The sequence below is a fragment of the Pongo abelii genome, chromosome 22, assembly GCF_028885655.2.
Source record: "Pongo abelii isolate AG06213 chromosome 22, NHGRI_mPonAbe1-v2.0_pri, whole genome shotgun sequence".
In the NCBI taxonomy this organism is placed as follows: Eukaryota; Metazoa; Chordata; class Mammalia; order Primates; family Hominidae; genus Pongo; species Pongo abelii.
The window spans coordinates 38,823,709-38,846,180 of record NC_072007.2 but is presented as its reverse complement, the minus strand read 5'-3'; the positions used below and the strand labels follow the sequence as shown (position 1 = coordinate 38,846,180).

The 22,472-nt window shown below is 39.6% G+C and overlaps 1 protein-coding gene across 7 annotated transcripts in view; it reads left to right on the top strand.

The window, feature by feature from the left end:
• N6AMT1 (N-6 adenine-specific DNA methyltransferase 1) overlaps positions 1–22,472 on the top strand; it is a 494,077-nt gene that overhangs the window by 239,966 nt on the left and 231,639 nt on the right. For all 7 annotated transcript variants that reach the window (XR_010138799.1, XR_008517487.2, XR_010138800.1 and 4 more), the window contains one exon: positions 16,708–16,799. The gene's annotated coding sequence lies outside the window, so the exon portion shown is untranslated. The remainder of the gene's footprint in view (positions 1–16,707; positions 16,800–22,472) is intronic.

Genomic DNA, 22,472 nt, shown 5'->3' with positions numbered 1-22,472 from the left:
TGTGCCCAGTCAACATAATCTTTTCTCTGTGTTCTCATATGTGGAGGGGTGAGGAGTCTCTCTTCAGCCTCTTTTATAAGGGTACTAATCCCATTTATGAGGGCTCTACCCCCATGACTTAATCCCCTTCTGAAGTCCCAGCCTCCTGCCACCATCACCTTAAGGGTGAAGATTTCTGCATATGAATTTTGAAGGTACGCAAACATTCAGACCATAGTGCAGAGCAAGTGCAATAAGCAAAGCAGCAGGAACTGGTGGGGACTGTGAAGAACACATGCCTGTCCAAAGAGGGCAGCAGCTACCCAGCCAGCCTTAGACTGTGGGGTATGGGACCACTGCCACGGCCCAAGCTTCTAGTACTATTGATATAGAAGGGCTGGGCTCCCGGCTAAACCCCACCCTTAGCCTGGAACTGCGACCCTAAGCAAAAACAGCTGACCTGGTTTTTCCACCCAAATGTTGCCTTTTTGGCCTGCCTTGCCCCCATCCTGTGCCTATAAAAGACATTAGCCAGCAGAGCAACACAAGTGGCTGAGCATGAAGGATGCTTCTTATTCAGACAGCTTGTATCAAGCAGCTGAGCAGTGAGCAGAGAAGCAACCAAGTGTCAGAGACTACAGTCAGATGCGGCTAACTTTGGATGGTGCAGCTTCAGAGAGGGCCCTGGCCGGAGATGGCTGGGCTTCAGGGAAAGATCACCTTCCCATCCCTTTCTGCTGAAAGCCACCCTCCGCTCAGTATAAGTCTTCTGCATTCATCACCTTTCAGACAGTTCATATGACCTGATTCCTCTTGGACGCCAGACAAGAACCCGGGTGTTGAGAGGGCAGGGGCTGCCACCCTGACCCTCCACTGAGCTGGTTGGTACTTGGCCATCCCCAGAGGGCAGAGCTGAAAGAGGATTGGTAGTAACACGCTTGGATACTGCTGCTGGGCCTGCATAGAGCCTGCTCTCACCAGAGAAGAGTGACCGGATGCTTCCAGCATTTGTTCACTCCGGTTCCCACACTTACTCGCTTGCACGCTCCCTCCCATGAGGAGTGGCCAGTGGCAGGCTGACTGAAATGAGTCCCTCCAGTTCCTGCCCATGAAGGGGGTCAAGGGAACTATCCCACCTCAAGATCACCTTTGGGGTTAGGATTTCAGCTTTTCAGTTTTGGGGGAACACATGCATTCAGCATAGAGCAGCAAGAAATAAACTCTTAATGTGAAATTTTGGGGTTGTTTCAACATTTAATGGACTACTAGTATTCAGTCAGCTCCTGAAGGTGCCTATTTACTAATATGTCAGGGGTTCTCACTTTTTCAACATCAAATTTCTTTTGAGCCCCAACGTGATGGCTTGAGTCTCACATGTATTCATCCACCTCTGGAATTCAGAACCATCTGTACATTTGGCTAACTGATGTGGCAGATACACCGGAGGCCTATTTGCAGTAGACATTGTTGAATCTTGTGGGAGAGAATTTATCCTCAGGGACAGAGATCCAGAAAGATAAGCTTGGCCTGACAGCCAAGCAGTGGTTGTGTGAGGGAAGTGGCTGCTCTGAATATGGCTTTCTGTTTGTTTTTGGATCCATCCCTGGCCCAGTTCTAGCTGAGAGAGAGAGGCTTGATAATAAAAACTGAAGAAATTGTATAATTTGTGTCTCTGTGCTTCACTTATGTGTGCAAAAACCACTATATTTTTCTAAGTGAAATAAATCTCTCGGTTCCTGTTCATTAGGGTTTGTAGAATATTTAAACTTAGTTATGTTTTGGTGGGTGTCCAGTCTTTACAACAACCAAGGAGCTTTTCCAATCCAGAAGATTGGAGTAAATCCTTTGACCTTCTGTCCATCGTTGTCTCTTTTGAGATGCTCATTGTTTAGGGTTGTCTGTTCCATTAGGAAATGGGTGGCTCTGGCCTCAGGATTAGAAGACTTCCAGGTGGTCAGGCCTGAAGCCATTATATAGCCCATTTTTTAGAGGTTCTGCTGCCCTTGTGTGTGGGTAGGAGGGGGGAACACTGCAAGTTCATTGTCGCCACTGCCTTCTTTTAACTCAAAGAAGCCACCCTAGGTATTGGGGCACTTCAGTTCAAAACATCACCTTCCATTACTCTTCCTGACTTCTTCTATCTTTATGGATCCGAAATATGAGAACTGTACTTTCCCCTGGAGTTGTAGTTGAAGGAGAGCTTAGACTTTTAAAAACACAAATGCTGGTACCTTCTATCTGTGGTGAAAGTCAGGAAATGAGGATTTTGTTATTCCTTTGTGAGTTTACAGCAGCAAAAGAAAAATGACAGATGAAAAAAGCATGAAAAAAGGAATAGAAAGAAAAAAACAATAACAAAGAGACACTAGTCAGTTTTTCTTAACAGTAAATTTTTACAACAATTTTTACTAAAATGCCCAATACGTGTGGTAGGGTAGAATATTCCTTTAATTTCCTTCTGAGAGTGTCAAAGAGTATCTTTGCCTAACGTCATATATACTTGGCACTGTGATTGTTCTTCATAGAAGCCATGATCTCCTGCAGGGCAGACCAGAGTTAGGCAGAAGGTGAAATGTTAATTAGAAGTGGATGCACCTAGAACAAAAGGCAGGGTGTTGGAGGATGGCAGATCACATAAACCAGAAGGCAGCTGGGCAGATGAGAAAGAAACATTGGATCAGTCAGCCAAGTCCTAGAGGATTGGATTTGTTTTGAAGCCTAGATCAGACATCCACTAGGGACTCCAAGAAACACTCAGTGGTAGTAGTAGTTGTCAGAGGAAACTTTCCAGGTAGCTAGATTTCTGCAGATGCAGGGATTTCAGAGATATCTTAATTTGATTTAGGGTGAGAATGTTTCTGTTGATTTGTGGTTGCCCTTGATTCCTCTGTAGTACCATTCTGATTGTTTCTAGGATCTGCATGTTGACTCAACTCTTCCCCAAACTCAATGAATTATTATGTAAACAGCTTCCTTGCTGGATACGAGAAAAATTTAGAAATATTCGTGTCCATCCTGTGCCCTCACACAAGAGCTCCAAGCACTTTTGAAGGACTCTTAGATGGCGACCCCTCTTCCTGAGCCATCATGAGCCTAAAGATCTTCGCTCTCCATTGTGTCTCCATCTCCCCAGAGCACTGGTCATCATGGGAGTTTGGTAGAAAGTGCTTCCTACTTGTGTCTGCTACTCTTCGTTTTCTAATTCCACACTGTGTGGAACTCTCAGAATCACAGCTTAATATCTTCCCTCCCCATTCCCTGGTTTGCATTCTTCTATCTATCCGTAGATTCATTTAAAAATTGTTATTTTCCATGTGCCAGAGACTGTGGGTTTCCTCTGGACTTTGTTTTCTCTTCTAAATTGGAGTGAATGTTCCCTAAGCCTCTTTGCTAATAGGACCTTGTCTCCAGGATTACAACTCAGCCTTTCTTTCTCTCCCTCCAACCTCCTCCACCCCCTCAGATCCCTGCTGGTTTCCTAATACCTTCTCTTCAGTCTGGCTTTGCTCCTAGCATGCCTTTGTAATGGATGATTGGCTCATTACTGGCGCAAGTTTTGACAGATTTTTAACAACTAGAATCTGAAGCCCAAGAAATAATGTGTAAACCAGATTTTCTTAATCAGGCTTCCTGGTCTGAACCACAGAATAGTGAACATGATTTGAATAACTATTTATTTCAATTCTCTTAGCAATGGAATGTGGAAAAGACATTAAAAGTATGTATACTAGTCATATAGATGATACTCGGATAAATTAATATAATACTAATATTTATGAGACTTTTTGGTTATAAAATCCACCTTATTTAGGCCCCACCTGCTCCATGAAGACTTCCCTGATTCTTCTGGAATTTCCTTCTCTGTTCTGTATCACTTTCTATCTTTACTATATATTTTATCATTTGATCAGTTACTATTTTCTATTATTACCTGATTTCCTGTGTACCTTGTTTCCTGAAGTGTAAGTTCCTTGAAAGTAGGGTCATTAGTTGGCACTAGAACTGGGGGTGTTAAATTAATATGTGCTAAATAAAATTGATCCACATTCTTCTCTACTTTCTTGATGCACATCTGGAACTTGCATAAGGATTGGCCATTGGTATGTTGTTAAGATAATTCAATAAACACATAAGGCACACAAATATTTAGTTTCTATTTTTCTTTTGGTCAAACTAGAGATTTCTTCTTCCTCATCTTGATCCAATCAATCATGAAATTCTACCATTTTACCCATGAAGGTTTCCTAACTTGGTTTCCTTTTCTCCATTGCTATCACTTCTTTAGATTAGGCCCATTATCTCATTTTTAGGCTACAGTACACAGCATCTCCTAACTGGCTTTCTTGTCTTTGGTTGTACTTCTCTGTAGCAGTTTGGTAAAACTTACAGTTTCTCCCATAAAAGTGAGCCATTCATCTCCACTACACCTCTCTTGAATCTAGGCTGGCCTTGTGACTGGCTTTAAGAAATGGAATGTGGTGCTGATGACATTGTCCACATTGTGAGCTTGGGCCTCAAATAGCCTGGCAGATTTTACTCTTGCTTGTCCTAGAATCCTGAGACCATGTGAGTGAGCTCAAGCTAGTGTGCTGGTGCATATGAGGCCATGTGGTGGAAAACCAAGGAGCTCCGGCAGACAGCCTCCAACCACCATGTACGTGAGGCCAGCCTGGATCATCTAGCTGCCAGACAATTTGCCAGCTGACTGCAGACACAGGAGAGGGTCAGGTAGAATGAGCTGAGCTGGGCTGCTCGGAAGAACTGCCCTCAGGATCATGAGCTAACTATTCATTCTTTTAAACCTCTAGGTTTTGAGGCAGTTGTTTCTTTTGCAGCACAAACCAACTTATATGCCACTAAAAACAAAATCAGACATGTCCTCTCCTTTGCTTAAAACCCCAGAATGCTTTCCACCACGTGCTATAAATGAGACCCTCAAGATCAGGATCTTGCTGGCCTCTCTAGGCTTAGCTCTTATTAATCTCTACCTCATGGTTTTCTCTCTGGCAATGTGGAAACACTTAATTTGCCTGTGCACCGTGCTCCTCCTTCCAGTCCCTTTGCTCTTCCTATACCTCCTTTCACATAGTGACCGTCTACATATCCTTCAAATTGCAGACCAGATCCCACCTCCTCCAGGAAGCCTGACGGGTTAGATGCCTTTCCCTATGCTTTTCTGATACTCCATTCATATTCCTACCACTACACTTAAGGACTTTCTTTTAAAATATTTATGTTAATACCCCCTAAGTAGATTGTGAGCTTCTTGAGGGCAAGATTTGTATCTTGTTTTCGTTGTGTTCCCTCTGCCTAGCAGGATGAATGACTATTGAATAAATGCATACCCCAAGTTTCAGGAATGTAAAAATAAAATGTGGAAGAAAATGGTACCCATAATTTGTGGCTACTTTGTACCTTCTAAAGATCAAATAACCACCTATGATTTTCATCTATTTATTTTCATGTCTATAAATTCTATTTTTGTCCTTTACAACTATTGCTTCCTGATTGAGATATACTTCATGGATTCAAATCAAATTAGAAGCAAGAACACAGAGAATTTTTTTTCTTACTCATAGCTATTGTAAACTATCATGCTTACATAAAAATGCTTCAAAATGTAAAACTTAAAACTGGTCTCACTTTTTCATAATAGATGAATTCAGCTAGCTTGGCTTCCTAGAGAAATTCTACAATTACTTTCAGAGTGAACTCCTACGCCCGCATAGAAACCCGCCTAGCAAGAAGGCTGCTCAAGTCTCAACATTTATGAGCCATGAAAGCGAGTGTTGACTCAAAAGTTTTTTGCTAACCGCGGGTGGAGAAGTGAGGCGTTTGTGTGGCATGAGAGGCCTATGCCAGTCATGCCTCTGGTAATGCGATTCTCAGCTTTATTGAGAGCAACACATGGGGCTTCTTCTCCTATTTTTTTTTTTTTAAATTTCTGTTACATGCAGAGGCAAGTGCCCACTGTTACATCAATGAAACAATTGTGTATCCAAGTGATCTTTTAATCCCTTTGATTCATTGTGTCTCAAAAATCACACAAATGATAACCTATGAACACATCAATAGGAATGAAGGTTGGAAAGAAAAGAATCCAATGAAAACAAGAAAAATTTACGTATCTCGGAATCACCACCCTAATATCATACAATGATGGATAAGTACATAACACACATACCCTTTCTGCCCACAAAATTGTGGCAAGGCTGAGTCAGTCTATATACAGAAAAAGATATGAATATTTTGCTTGGAAATCCAGTCTGAAAACAAAGAGAGGAAATGACTTAGCAGAAGATTTGCACATGAACTACCCAGTCGACTCTGAGCACAGCAAATCAAACTGAACTACCTGAACATGCCACTTGCTTTTAGACATTATCGGATAATCATCATGTCATACTTTTAAAGCTTGTTTAAGATTTCAGGTTTGTCTGTGAGGCTTCTGTCATGTGGCTTCTAAGCAAAAATGATCGCAGTTGTGATTTTGGAAATGCAGTTTTGAAAATTCTGATTACAAGCAATGCTGTATGAGGGACTTGGGTAAAAGTGACGGAGTCGTACTCTCTGCCCTGATTACAAATGGGACAGCACTTGTTTGGATCGAGCATCACAGCACAGATAATTACATAAAATGGGAGTGGGAAGCAAGATGCATGTACTATCATTCTAATGAGATTATTTTCTTCGTTGCAATATTGATTTAACTCAGAACAAAAAAGTACTCCTTTTTGTGAGTTTTGTTTGCCTGAGTCTCTCTGAACTTGGGCAGGTTTCACTTGGCAAATTACAGTGGTGCAGTGGGAGGCAGAGGTTGGACATGAGGGAATGGAAATTTGCAATTAGGCATGCTTAGGGTAGTTAATTTTATGAAATGGAGGCAAAAGTAAAAGCATAATTTGGTGGATCAACGGAAAGCCAAGTTTGATGGTATTACGTTAAAAAGTGATATGATGTCTATTTTTGTCCATCAAGGCTCCATTTTCAGCTCAGACAACAATAAAGTAGTTGCTAGCTCTACAAAAGAGGGCAAAATAGAACTCGTGTCCTAACTAGAGAACATGGGGTGGCCATGTGCGGAAAACTGCATGTAACCTGTGGCAAGAGGATAGTGTCTGGCATCAAGCAAGTGCAACAAGTAGGCAAAAGGGATAAAAAGTTACAGGTTGAACCATTATTAGTGAGGTATTTTGAAGGCAAAATCTCCTTTTACTGAAGATAATCAATGTACCAAAAAAGGCAACTTATTTTTAAAGAAGATAGTAATAAAGGTCCTGAATGAAGAAACTCCAACCACTGTAGGCAAGTGTGGAACAAGCACAGTGTGGATAAGGGTCTCTACTAGTTTCTTCAGTGGAACTGGCCCTTTAATAAAGCAATGCAACGGGGTGGTCTATGCATGTGTTGTCCAATAGCCACCAGCCACCTGTGGCTATTTAAATTTAAATTAATTAAAATGAGATGAAATAAAATATTCTATTCCTCAAGCATATTTACCACATTTTAAGGGCTCAATTACTACATGTGCCCAGGGCCTAGCATACTGGGCAGCACAGACAAATCAGTTCCATTATTGTGGAAGGTTCTATTAGACAGCACTGAAAGAGCATTGTCTTGGGAGCCTGGGAGTGAATCATGAGTCTGCAACTTAGTGATGGAGTGGCCACTGTTTCCTCATATTTAAAATAGGGATAGGTGATATAGTACCTACCTCCTGGAGCTATTATGAGGATTAAATAAATGAGTTATTTTTAAATAAGATGTGTAGAACCATGCTTGGTACACAGTAGTGTAATATCAGTAGTTTTTCAATGAATGGATGCCTGCTGCCTATATTCTATAGTTTGTATATATTTAAGCTCATGTTAATTTTGAGTGGTAACGATGACTAACATTAATTGTACACTTAATCCTTGTGGGCTTGATGTTTTACTTGCTTTGATTTAAGTGCCATTAAAATCTCATGAGGAAGACTTGATTGTTACTTAATAGATGTGGACACCTGTAATCCCAGCACTTTGGGAGTCCGAGGTGGGCAGATCACGAGGTCAGGAGGTGGAGACCAGCCTGGCCAACATGGTGAAACCCTGTCTTTACTAAAAAATACAAAAATTAGCTGGGTGTGGTGGCAGGCACCTGTAATCCCAGCTAGCTTGGGAGGCTGAGGCAGGAGAATCACTTGAAACCAGAAGGTGGAGGTTGCAGTGAGCCGAGATGGCACTACTGCACGCCAGCCTGGGTGAAAGAGTGAAACTCCATCTTAAAAAAAAAAAAAAAAAAAGACGAGGACATTAAACACATAGATCACAGATCATTCAGAGATAATTTTGAACTTTGCTGACTTTTAACTGCTATAGCATTTACCAGCGTGATGAACTACCAGACTCCCAAGTCTATGCTATATTGTCTTTTATCCTTTAAACTAAATGTAACACATGTCTCTCCTGGCTTTAACTCTGAGTTAAAGAAATATTCAAGAATACCTGGTGTGATAGTAACAGCTAACCTTCACAAGCACTTAACATATGCATCACGTAGTACATAATATGTGTCAGTCACTGAGCTAGAAAATTTATATGCAGTATATTAATTTTATCGTTACAATATGTCTATAAGATACAAACTAGTATTACCCCATTTTATAAATGAGTAAATTTAAGCTCAGAGAGGTTCGGTAAATTGTCTAAGTTCGTATAACCAGTAAGTCACACAACTAGCCCAAGGACGCAAATCCTATTTCTAATGTCTGTTTTCATAAGCCCTGTGCATACTGTCTTTCAGTATAGAGTACAAGAATAGACAGGTAGTTGACCTAGGGGGATGCTGCCTGACTAGTGCAAATACTGGTGCTCAGAATAGACAAAGTCAAGGAACTTCACTTAATAGCTACTTAACTACTTAAAGAAGGCTATTTTGGTCCTGTGTGCTATGCATGCATATCCTGACTCGCCCTTTCCTTGGGGAAAATTGGGAGAAAATAGTACATACATGGAAATGTACTATTAGCTACTGCAACAGATTTGGCACGGGCTGTGGACCACAGCCTCTCAGCAAAGGAGGAGAGCGTCCCTGCCAGCAAATACCTGCTTCCCAAGCTCAGTTCCATAGGATTCCCCCCTTGCACCCTTCCCAGTCTCCTTCCAAATCAGCTGGATCCCCGTGAGAAAAGGAAAAGTGATGTATTTGGGAAGTCAGATCTAAGCAAAGACCAACTCTCTGCTTGGAGTTCTCAAAATTATTTTTAATGAGATAAAGCTTCTTGAGTCAGAGGATATGACATTCTCATTTGCATGATTCAGAATGGCAGTGACGCCACGGGCAGTCAGTCATTGAAAAGGAGTTCCCGAACATGAAACGCTGAACAATTAAACAGGCACTGTAGCTGGCACAGAATGAATTATCTTAGACAACCGAAGCCTGTTCCATTGGGCCCAGCACAGGAAGCTGGTGACTATCAGAACTTCACAGTAGGTTATTCCTGTTACCGCCCTAACGTTTTCCTGGTGTGGAGACGGATGGCGGATAGGTTTCAGAAGGACAGAAGTTGCTGAACTTCTTACCCTGAGCATAGTATACAGTGCTTATTTACTTACACCTTTGTCTTTGCAATGGCTCAGAGAACTATTCGTATTGTATTACAATGGGAATTTGTAACCTGGTAGCCACGCAGAGGAAAAAGCTCTTTAAGTCATCTCGAAATCATATACAGAAGGTTGATTTTGTGTCCTGAGAAAAGGGTTCACAGTTCCTATTATATTCTGAAATGGGCCTCTGGTTTCTAAAAGAACAGAACTTTAAAAAATACCTGGTATTTAAAAAAATACTTGGGAATGTGGGTATGACTGCCAGACTTAGCTACTAACAGCCCATTTATTTGGTAGGCTTCCTGTTCAGTCTCTTCTATTCCCTAAAAAAGTTGCCGTAATTTTGAAAACAAATAGACCCAGAGAATTGTCCTGTGTGCTTTTAGAATCACAGTTTCCACTTAAGTAGGAGTTTAAGATCTCACCTGTGGATTTTCAATAGTAAATGATGTCGATAGTAAAGATGAGGTATTTGTGGATCATCCTGGCTCGTGGGGAGAGCCAGCTTTGTTCGTTTTCTCTCTGTGACTGTGCACACTAGTGCTGGCAGGCCTTTTGACAATTGAGGACTGCATTCCTAACCTCTGTAGAGACCCAGCCTCACCCTATCAGTGCACAGGTTCAGACTTGCTTCCTCTCAGGCCACCTGGAGCAAATACTCCTTCTATAGTGATGTCAGTCCCCATAATCTCATCCAGTGGGTGAGCATATCACAATCAGAGTTTGGGGGCTGGTTTTAGAGAAAAGCTGTGGATTGTGAAAATGGGGTCCGGTCAAGTGGCAGGAATGCTAGCAGCCATACGAATGGGAGGAAATAGGACTCTGACTATCAATTTCTTATGTGATGTGTTGACAGTTGAAATAAGCCACTTGCAGCAGGAGAAAACCTGTCTACACTGCCTCTACTTTTTGCTCATCCCACCGTCAAACTCCAGTGCTATCTTTTCTATGGTGATTCATCAGGGAGGCATTTGCTGCCAAGAAATCACTTATTTTGGTTTTCTGTTAGCTACTGTCATTAGCTAAATCCAAATTGTACAGCAAGAATTGGAAGAGAGAGTTAGAAGCAGGCATCCTGATAAAGTTTTCTATAAATATAACTTTTTCCCCTGTAAGCCAAAAGTTATAAGAACAAATAGTTCGATTTCTGTTTTACCGTGTGGACAGAGAAACAGAGTTGGTAATGTTGACATCGATAGAAAATGAAAACACATTTTGTGACTGCTCCCTAACACTTCTTTCTACTAAATCGAAGAATGGTTGGAAAAAATGAAAACATCTTATGCTGTTATTGAGAATAATTGGTCAAGAAACTCTTCTGTTTAAAAAAAATTGAAGTTACTTAATTATAAAAGGTTAAAATGCAAGAAAATTCACTTTCAACTACAATTTTGCTGCCACAACTGATAAAAACATGTGACATAGTAGAGATCTCATTTAGAGTTCTTACTCTGATAAAAGCTAGGAGACTGTTAGATTTTGGGGTTCCACCCAAGACATACTGATTTCTAGAATCTGCATTTTAAAGACTCTCAGGGAATTTGTATGCACATTTAAGTTTGAGAAACTCTGATATAGGGTAATATTTCACAAACTTAGATAACCATCATAATTGCTTATGTGTAGAGCTCTTCAGAAATATTGTACAGAGATAATTCGTGAGTCTTATTCAACTCACTCATTGTTTAACAAACTTTTGCCTTTACTTCAGTAAGATATTGACTAGTTACCACAGCAAGCTGACTAGTCCTGGTTTGTAGCTCATTCTCTAGTATTCCAAAGCATTTCTGCACACTCCACTTGATTGTATGTGTTTACTGGATACTGTTGTGTTTGTTCATAAGCCTGCTAATGATGCAATGTAAATAATGTAAATTGATAAAATCTGAGTGTGAAGAGAGTGATACCATTTATTTGTTGTTGTATGTAGACAGGGCAACTGTAAGTGATAAAAAAAATTTTAAAAATCTAAGAGATTAGGCTCCTGTTTTTTTTTTTTTAACAAAGTCTTGAAGTGTTCACTCCAAAGAAACTAAAACTGGAGATTATATATATCTTGCCTTTGTGTGTGAAATACACAAGAAAGATGGATTTACTATTTCATCAGTAGACTTATATGAGAAAAAGCCTGTACTTGACATAAAAAGTCTGTCAAATGCATATGTTTATGTTTTAGTTTCATATAAAGGATTAACCTTAAAGATGTACATATGTCATTTTTTTTTTCTGATTTCTTGCTTTATGAAACTTTGGGGTTGAGCAAATTGTATGCTAGTTATAATTTTGTCAGGGTTTCTACTACACATATTTCCAGATCTCATCCAAGACCACTGAATTAGGGTGGGGTTTAGAATATGTATATTTAAAAAGACCTGCCATTCAGCTAGGATTGGAAATTATTGAAGTAGAGAATCCTGGTTGACCAAGCAACGTTACGGAAGTAGAAAAACTTTTACAGGTTTAGATATTTTAAGAATGTTACTAGCACATTTGCTAAAGAATTTCCAGAATTTTTACAATAAAAAGCAATCTCAGCTGATTCCACAGATAATCTTTTGGATATTGTCTCCTTTCCTAGTATGATGTTTTTGAAGTTTTCCTGGGACTGGACCAGCTGGTCCCTCTGAAACTGTCCATTTATAAACCAGGAAGAGGGAGAGCTTTGGATCAAAATTTCCCTATGTCAGTTTTGGAATATCTAAATTTTCCTCTGCACCCCAACCCCATTGAAGTTGGTGAGAGAGGCACACATACTTTGTTTGGGGAGATTCATTACTCTCTAGTGACTTCCTGTTTCCTTAGTCACTGTTAAACCTACATAAGAAACTGAAATTAATTAATCATTAACTTTCTTTTTTTTAAATTTTATTATTATTATACTTTAAGTTTTAGGGTACATGTGCACAACGTGCAGGTTTGTTACATATGTATACATGTGCCGTGTTGGTGTGCTGCACCCATTAACTCGTCATTTAGCATTAGGTATATCTCCTAATGCTATCCCTCCCCCCTCCCCCAACCCCACAACAGTCTCCGGTGTGTGATGTTCCCCTTCCTGTGTCCATGTGTTCTCATTGTTCAATTCCTACCTATGAGTGAGAACATGTGGTGTTTGGTTTTTCGTCCTTGCGATAGTTTGCTCAGAATGGTGGTTTCCAGTTTCATCCATGTCCCTACAAAGGACATGAACTCATCATTTTTTATGGCTGCATGGTATTCCATGGTGTATATGTGCCACATTTTCTTAATCCAGTCTATCATTGTTGGACATTTAGGTTGGTTCCAAGTCTTTGCTATTGTGAATAGTGCTGCTATAGACATACGTGTGCATGTGTCTTTATAGCAGCATGATTTATAATCCTTTGGGTATATACCCAGTAATGGGATGGCTGGGTCAAATGGTATTTCTAGTTCTAGATCCCTGAGGAATCGCCACACTGACTTCCGCAATGGTTGAACTAGTTTACAGTCCCACCAACAGTGTAAAACTGTTCCTATTTCTCCACATCCTCTCCAGCACCTGTTGTTTGCTGACTTTTTAATGATCGCCATTCTAACTGGTGTGAGATGGTATCTCATTGTGGTTTTGATTTGCATTTCTCTGATGGCCAGTGAAAAAAAAGAAAGTTAATGATTAATTAAGCTTTATAACTTTACAGCAAATCGGCCTTAAGATATGTTAAAGCTTTCTCCTTTTATTAATAACGTTGCGGCATTATGATGTAGTGGAAAATATATAGGATTTGGAGTCAGATATACTTGATTACAAATTGTAATACTCATACTCACAAATTGTGTGAAGTTATGACTCTCAAATCCTGTTACTTTAATAAAAATCTTTTTGAAAGTTAAATAAAATAATATATCAAAAAAAAAAAAAAGAAACTGAGCAAAGGGGGTTTTGAGAAGACTAAGCTGTACTGATTCCCTCTGGACCAGTGGACTAAGCTTGTCCTTCGATCCCCTGATCTGGTTTATGCAGCCACTGTATATGCCTTCCAGGCCCCTGCAGAAACCTGGATACTGGTAGGTTATGTCTCTATGGAAAGATAAACAACCTTCACATGACAGGAGGGCTGGAAAATGAGATTATCACCTGCCTTTTAAATTAGAGATGGCAGCTACAGTTATTCCTGGATCAGATTTGAGTCTTGCCTTTAAGGCTTTAAGAATGTACATTTTAAAAATGATGTTTTAAGTGAGCTGTCTTCTGGACTTGCCACCCTGCCTGCGGTCCACTCTTCTAGCTGCTCTGCATAGCTCCAATATTTGGCTGTCAGATACATACCCAATGTCCACATGAGCATTTGTTTATATTAGGGCCTTTGCTTTGGAAGTGCACATTCTGGCTATTTTGGATGAAAAATGCCATGATTTATTTTGACGTGTAGGATCTGGGTTGGAATATCTGCTCGATGTGGAGGTGATTGTGTGACCATGCTAAACCTAGGCCCACTTATTTATAACTGGAGACAACACCACAGCACTGTCTCCTTTGGCTTCAGAATCTGGCTGTCTGGTTATAATTTGCCACCCACCTCCTCCTCTCTAATTACCAGTGAGACTTTAGAGAAAGAGGTAATCCAAATCCAAGCACACTAAATGCATCAAATGTCTTTGAGAAGAGACCTGCCAAGACTCTGGGGTAAATTCTATGGTTTCTCACATTATGCCTGTGTTTCCCAGACTTGCCTGATCTTAAAAGTCCTTGTGTATGGGGAGGGATGAGGAAGGGCTGTACTTAAAAAATGTAGATCCCAAGCCTTGCCAGCAATTTTCACTCACTTGGTCCGTTGGGGGTGCGAGCAGGTGATTCTTATGAACAGGTAAGTTCAAGAATCCCTGCTTTAACTAATGTTTTGGGATTTATTTCATTCTGATGCTCTAATACTGCAAGCTCAATAAATTATGACCAGGGATGTGTGTGAACACAGTTAATGCCAGAGCACATGGATGAAGGGTGCTAAATGCTTCTTGTGATTCTGAAAAAGCCAATGGCAGCACGTGATGCTCACTTGTTCTAAACAGTAGGACTGTTCAAGAAAACCTTTGCAGGCTGGGCGCGGTGGCTCATGCCTGTAATCCCAGCATTTTGGGAGGCCAAGGTGGGCCAATCACCTGAGGTTGGGAGTTTGAGACCAGCCTGGCCAACATGGTGAAACCCTGTCTTTACTAAAAAATACAAAAATTAGCTGGGTGTGGTGGCAGGCACCTATAATCCCAGCTAGCTTGGGAGGCTGAGTCAGGAGAATCACTTGAACCCAGGAGGCAGAGATTGCAATGAGCCAAGATCGTGTCATTGCACTCCAGCCTGGGCAACAAGAGTGAAACTCTGTCTCAAAAAAAAGAAAAAAACCTTTGCAGAACCTGTGATCGAATCTGAACTCCAAAGAATATCACAGAAACTAAAGTTGGCCTTATTTATAATAATGCAGTCAAAAGCAATTCTTAACTCATAGTGGTTGCAAAGATCAATTAACACCATGTCCAGTCTTTATAAAATAAAAACACCGTATTTTTGATATTTTAAAATATCAATACTATTAAGTTAGCATGTCAAATAAAAAGGAAGCTTATACTATATATAAATGTATGTATTGTATACATACATATGTGTATATCTGTGTAGATACATATGCTATTGTTACCGGTGGAGGGTGCCCAGGTTCTTGGCTTTTGAATAAGGAACTGGACAAAATGCACAAAGCAAGGAAAGAATGAAGCAACAAAAGCAGAGATTTATTGAAAATGAAAGTACACTCCCGAGGGTTGGAGTGGGCAAAGCATAGGGTCTCAAGAGCCCTGTTACAGAATTTTCTGGGGTTTAAATACCCTCTAGAGGTTTCCCACTGGACACTTGTTGTAGTCCCCATGCAAATGAAGTAGTCTGATTGGTTGTGGAAAGCAACCAGTCAGAGACTTAAGTGATGTTACAAAGGTTACACCCTATGCAAATGTCTGATTGGTTGTGGAAAGCAACCAATCAGTGGTACTTTCAATTTTCCATCTGCCAGGCAGAAAAAGGGCAGGGAGGTTGCAAAGAAAGTAGCCTCTGGTCCTTTTGTTACTTAGGTGTGGTAACTTGGGGTTTTCCTTTTGATTTAGTTCTAGGAAGTCAGTGTGAATTGGCCTTAGGTTCCCTGCCTCCAGATCTTATTCTCCTGCCTCACTATATACACATATCTTTATCCATATAAGGTACATGAATAACACTAGGTATAGAAAGTTTATGGATGGTACCTGACTTATGTTAATTTTAGCATTGGAAATAGTTCAAATGGAAGAGAGCTTACAAATAATTTATTTCAACTACTTCATCTTACTCATCAGGATATTGAAACGTGGGGAGGCTAAAATGAAACAGATGGTTATTGTTGGAGCATGGACAAGAACTGTTACTGTCAATATTTTGCTCAGAGCACATTTTAATTTTATTTTAAATCAGATTCATCAAAGCATAATTTATGTGATAGAAAATGCACCCATTTTCAGTGTTCAGTAAGTTTTGACAAATGTATGCCCTTGTGTAACCACCGTCCTGATCAAAACAGGTAACATTTCCATAACCCCAGAAATTTCTCTCATGCCTCTTTGCAGTGCACTGCTCTGATCTCTATCCTTATAGATTAATGTTACCTGTTCTAGAATCTCATATATACAGAATCATACTACATATGTTCTTTTGTGCTTGGCTTCTTTTGTTCAACGTAATGTCACTGAAATTGATTCATGTTGTTGCACATTTCAGTATTTGTTCCTTTTTATTGCTGACCAGTATTTTATTGAGTGAATATGCCACAATTGGCGTATTCATTCAGCTGTTAATGTGCGTTTGGATTGCTTGTAGTTTTTAGCTCTTATGAATAAAACTGCTGTAGACATTCATGTAAATGTTTCTGTGAATATAAATTTTCATTTTTTTAATTAAATACTTAGGAGCAGAATTGTTGGGTCATATAAGTATATGAGTGGGTTTGAAGTAGTGTCTCATTGCAATTTTAATTTGCATTTCTCTGATTACTAGTGACCTTGAGCATCTTTTCATGTACTTGTTGGCTACTTGTATTTCTTCTTTCGCTTGTTCAAGTTTTTCGCCCTTTAAAAAAATTTTTTAACTTATTTTATTTTATTGTTTATGTAGAGATGGGGCCTGGATGTGTTGCTCAGGCTGTGTGAAACTCCTGGTCTTAAGCGATCCTCTCACCCTGGCCTCCCAAAGCATTGGGATTACAGGTATGAGCCACTGTGTCTGGCGTCTCTTTTTTTTATTGCATTGTTTGTCTTATTATTATTGACTTGTAAGAGTTCTTTATGTATTGTAATATAGGCTCTTTTTGAATATATGTATTTCAAATATTTGCTCCCAATCTGTGCTTGCCATATCATTTTCTTAATAATGAATTAACTAATTTGTTTTAGGATTTATCTTATTTGCTCTATTGACTTCTTAGTTAAATTTCTTTTTATTAATATTTAGTTGTTGTTCTAGCCCTAAAAGTTACCAAAGTTTACTACTTCACACTTAATAGTTCCTAGTTAACACTTACACTTACTATAACTACACTTAATACACTTCTCATTGCAATAACCATATAATAGTTTAATTCTATTTTCTACTCCACCCATCCTTTGTGCCATTTTTGTGCCATGTTTTACATATAACATAAAAAGTCCACCATTTAATGCTTTTTTTTTCTTTAAATAGTCAGTTGTCTTTTAAGGAAATTATAAGAACAACAATAAAAATGTATTTGTTATTTACTGTTTCCAGTGGGTTTCAATCCTGGTATATTTCAATTTCTATTTGATATCATTTTTTTCCCTACAGCTTGGAGAATAGCCTTTAGCATTTCTTCTAGTGCAGATTGATGCTAACAAATTCTTTCAGCTTTTGTTTGTCTTAGAATGATTTTTTAAATCCTTTCTTTTACAGGATATTTTCAATAAATATATTGATCCTTGTTGTTATATTTCTGGTGATCTTCATTTTCTTGTGTAGATCCATATTTCCATCTGGTATCATTCCCTGTCTACCTTAATCTACCTACCATGCCAAATAGGGTACTAGAAATAATCTCTGTTTTTTTTATTTTTTTATTTTTATTTTTTTTTAGAGGGAGTCTTGCTCTGTGGCCTAGGCTGGAGTGCAGTGGCATGGCCCCGGGTCCCAGCTCACTGCAACCTCCACCTCCTGGGTTCAAGTGATTCTTGTGCCTCAGCCTCTGGAGTAGCTGAGATTACAGGCATGCACCACCATGTTTTTGTACTTTTAGTAGAGACGGGGTTTCACCATGTTGGTCAGGCTGGTCTCGAACTCCTGATGTCAAGTGATCCACCCACCTTGGCCTCCCAAAGTGCTGGGATTCCAGGCATGAGCCACCAAAAATAATCTCTTTGAACTTTAGTTTTCTCATAAGCAAAATGAAAGGATTAGACTGGATTGTGTTAGGGTTCCTACATGTTGTAATCTTTTCAAGAATCTTCTAAAAGTATGTTTTGATTACTGGGCTTATTTTAATATAAGTTCCATAAGTATCTTTTGCAATAGCTAGCTTTTTTCTTTATAGAAAATTTTTGAATAATCCTTCTCCTAAAATAACTTTATTCTTGAAACAAGACAGCTCTACAAAAATGTACCTGTTTGTTTTTGCATCTAATCTCTCCTTTTATCATTTTCTACTGACCTATGGGCAGAGCTCAGTGATAACGTGACTTTTCCTCAGTTGATTTCAGTAAGTTGGGTGCATGACTTAGCAATTTGTAAAAGGCTGAGGATTTGTAAAAAGGCTGAGGCCTGTTCTAATAGTAAACCAAAGTAGCATAAATGCAAATATAGCTATTCACCTACCAGACAAAAGTCTTACACTCTGCCTTTCATCCCTAGTTTGGCTGAGCCTTGACATCTATTAGCTCATTCTGCTTAATACAGGAGAAGCCTAGCCTAGGCCTAGGTCTGCAGCTGACCTCTTTGGTGCTTGGTGTAGTTGCTCAGAATCATGGGTAAGTGTGAGTGCCTCAGGTGCAGACAGGCTACCTTGTTTCTTCAGCTGGTGATCTGGCTTTCTGCCTTGGGTACCTGATTAGTGTTCTTAGTCCTGTCTGTGCCTGGTTCCATATTCCAGCTCATTAAGCCAGGAACTTGTTATTCTTCTCAGATCTTTCCAGGGTCCTTCTCTAGAGTCTTTAGATCCCAAATAATCATAGTCACTTGACTTGAGCCTGATACAAAACAGACTATTGTCTTAGGACAGTGATGGGACCAGACACATGACTGTGGGTGTCATCATGCCCTAAAAACCACCGCTGCCACCCTCTTCTGACTAAGTGAATATTCCCCTTCGATGGCAGCAGCAAACAGAACCCACAACTCTGTTTTTATCCTCATTCTCTTAACCTTTGTTTTAGATCGTAATAGAAGAATGTCACTTCATATGTATTATGGAGAGAAGTGATTGACTTAGAACTGTGTCTAATTACCAATTTTATGGATAGGATGATGGGACTTCTCAATGGAGAGGAGAGGCTACTTTGCTTTAGCATCAAAATTCCCATAGTGGATGTGAGCATTAATTTTCTCTAAAATTCTGGACAAAATCTGAATATAATTTTTTCTCTGTGCTTCTGGTATTACAAAGACTAGAAATGAACTTTGTTGTTTCTTTTTGAAAAATGGCTCATACATTCCAGTTTATACAGCTAACAGAACACACATTAAAATTGTTTTGCCGATAAGACAATAACTTCTTTCTCAGTTTTACAGCCTTCTAGTTTTTCCTTACTCATGAGTCTGAAACTGCTGGCATTTGCTTGACACTGCAAATTGGCATTAGAGTTTTTTTTTTTTTTTAATACTTTAAGTTCTGGGATACATGTGCAGAACGTGCAGGTTTGTTACATAGGTATACACGTGCCATGGTGGTTTGCTGCACCATCAACCCGTCATCTACATTAGGTATTTCTCGTAATGCTATCCCTCTCCTAGCCCCCTACCCCTGCGACAGGCCCCAGTGTGTGATGTTCCCCTCCCTGTGTCCATGTGTTCTCATTGTTCAACTCCCACTCATGAGTGAAAACATGCAGTGTTTGGTTTTCTGTTCCTGTGTGAGTTTGCTGAGAATGATGGTTTCCAGCTTCATCCATGTCCCTGCAAAGGACATGAACTCATCCTTTTTTATGGCTACATTAATATTCCATGGTGTATATGTGCTATGTTTTCTTTATGCAGTCCATCACTGATAGGCATTTGGGTTGGTTCCAAGTCTTTGCTATTGTGAACAGTGCTGCAATAAACATATGTGTGCATGTGTCTTTGTAGTAGAATGGTTTATAATCCTTTGGGTATACACCCAGTAATGGGATTGCTGGGTGAAATGATATTTCTGGTTCTAGATCCTTGAGGAATTGTCACACTGTCTTCCACAATGGCTGAACTAATTTGTACTCCCACCAACAGTGTAAAAGCATTCCCATTTCTCCACATCCTCTCCAGCATCTGTTGTTTCCTCACTTTTTAATGATCGCTATTCTAACTGTCATGAGATGGCATCTCATTGTGGTTTTGATTTGCATTTCTCTAATAACCAGTGATGAAGAGCTTTTTTTCATATGTTTTTTGGCAACATAAATGTCTTCTTTTGAGAAGTGTCTGTTCGTGTACTCACCCACTTTTGATGGGGTTGTTTTTTTCTTGTAAATTTGTTGAAGTTCCTTGTAGATTTTGAATATTAGCCTTTTGTCAGATGGATAGATTGCACAAATGTCCTCTCATTCTGTAAGTTGCCTGTTCACTCTGATGATAGTTTCTTTTGCTGTGTAGAAGCTCTTTAGTTTCATTAGATCCTATTTGTCAATTTTGACTTTTGTTGCCATTGCTTTTTATGTTTTAGTCATGAAGTCTTTGCCCATGCCTATGTCCTGAATGGTATTGCCTAGGTTTTCTTCTAGGGTTTTTAGGGTTTTAGGTCTTATGTTTAAGTCTTTAATCCATCTTGAGTTAATTTTTGTATAAGGTGTAAGGAAGGGGCCCAGTTTCAGTATTCTGCATATGGCTAGCCAGTTTTCCCAGCACCATTTATTAATTAGGGAATCCTTTTCCCATTGCTTGTTTTTATTCAGGTTTGTCAAAGATCAGATGGTTGTTGATGTGTGGTGTTATTTCTGAGGCCTCTGTTCTGTTCCATTGGTCTATATATATCTGTTTTGGTACTAGTACCATGCTGTTTTGGTTACTGTAGACTTGTAGTATAGTTTGAAGTCAGGTAGTGTGATGCCTCCAGCTTTGTTCTTTTTGCTTAGGATTGTCTTGGCTATATGGGCTCTTTTTCAGTTCCATATGAAACATAAAGTAGTTTCTTCTAATTCTGTGAAGAAAGTCAATGGTAACTTGATGGGGATAGCATTGAATGTGTAAATTACTTTGGGTAGTATGGCCATTTTCAAGATATTGATTCTTCTATCCATGAGCATGGAATGTTTTTCCATTTGTTTGTGTCCTCCCTTATTTCCTTGAGCAGTGGTTTGTAGTTCTCCTTGAAGAGGTTCTTCACATCCGTTGTAAGTTGTATTCCTAGGTATTTTATTCTTTTTGTAGCAATTGTGAATGGAAGTTCATTTATGATTTGGTTCTCTGTTTGTCTGTTATTGGTGTATAGGAATGCTTGTAATTTTTGCACATTGATTTTGTATCCTGAGACTTTGCTGAAGCTGCTTATTAGTTTAAGGAGATTTTGGGCTGACCCATCTCACGTGCAAAGACATACATAGGCTCAAAATGAAGGGATGGAGGAATATTTACCAAGCAAATGGAAAGCAAAAAAAAGCAGGGCTTGCAATCCTAGTTTCTGATAAAACAGACTTTAAACCAACAAAGATAAAAAAAGACAAAGAAGGGCATTACATAATGGTAAAGGGATCAATGCAGCTGTCAGGCCCCTGAGCCCAAGCTAAGCCATCATATCCCCAGTGATCTGCATGTATACATCCAGTTGGCCTGAAGCAACTGAAGATCCACAAAAAAAGTGAAAACAGCCTTAACTGATGACATTCCACCATTGTGATTTATTTCTGCCCCAACCTAACTGATCAATGTACTTTGTAATCTCTCCCACGCTTAAGAAGGTTCTTTGTAATTCTCCCCACCCTTGAGAATGTACTTTGTGAGATCCACCCCCTGCCCCCAAAACATTGCTCTTAATTCCATTGCCTATCCCAACACCTATAAGAACCAATGATAATCCCACCACCCTTTGCTGACTCCTTTTTTGGACTCAGCCCGCCTGTACCCAGGTGAAATAAACAGCCATGTTGCTCACACAAAGCCTGTTTGGTGGTCTCTTCACACGGACGCGTGAAACAGCAACAAGAGGAGATAACTGTCCTAAATATATATGCACCCAATACAGGAGCACCCAGATTTAAATTAGAACTCAGGATTAAGAAACTCACTGAAAACCATGCAACTACATGGAAACTGAACAACCTGCTCCTGGATGACTACTGGGTAAATAACGAAATTAAGGCATAAACAAATAAGTTTTTTGCAACCAATGAGAACAAAGACATAATGTACCAGAATCTCTGGGACCCAGCTAATGCAGTGTTTAGAGGGAAATTTATAGCACTAAATGCCCACAGGAGAAAGAGGGGCAGATCTAAAATCGACACCCTAACATCACAATGAAAAGAACTAGAGAAGCAAGAGAAAACAAATTCAAAAGCTAGCAGAAGACAAGAAATAACTAAGATAGACACACAAAAAACCCTTCAAAAAAATCAATGAATCCAGGAGCTGGTTTTTTGAAAAGATTAACCAAACAGATAGACCACTAGCCAGACTACTAAAGAAGAAAAGAGGGCCAGGTGCGGTGGCTCATGCCTGTATCCCAGCACTTTGGGAGGCCGAGGCGG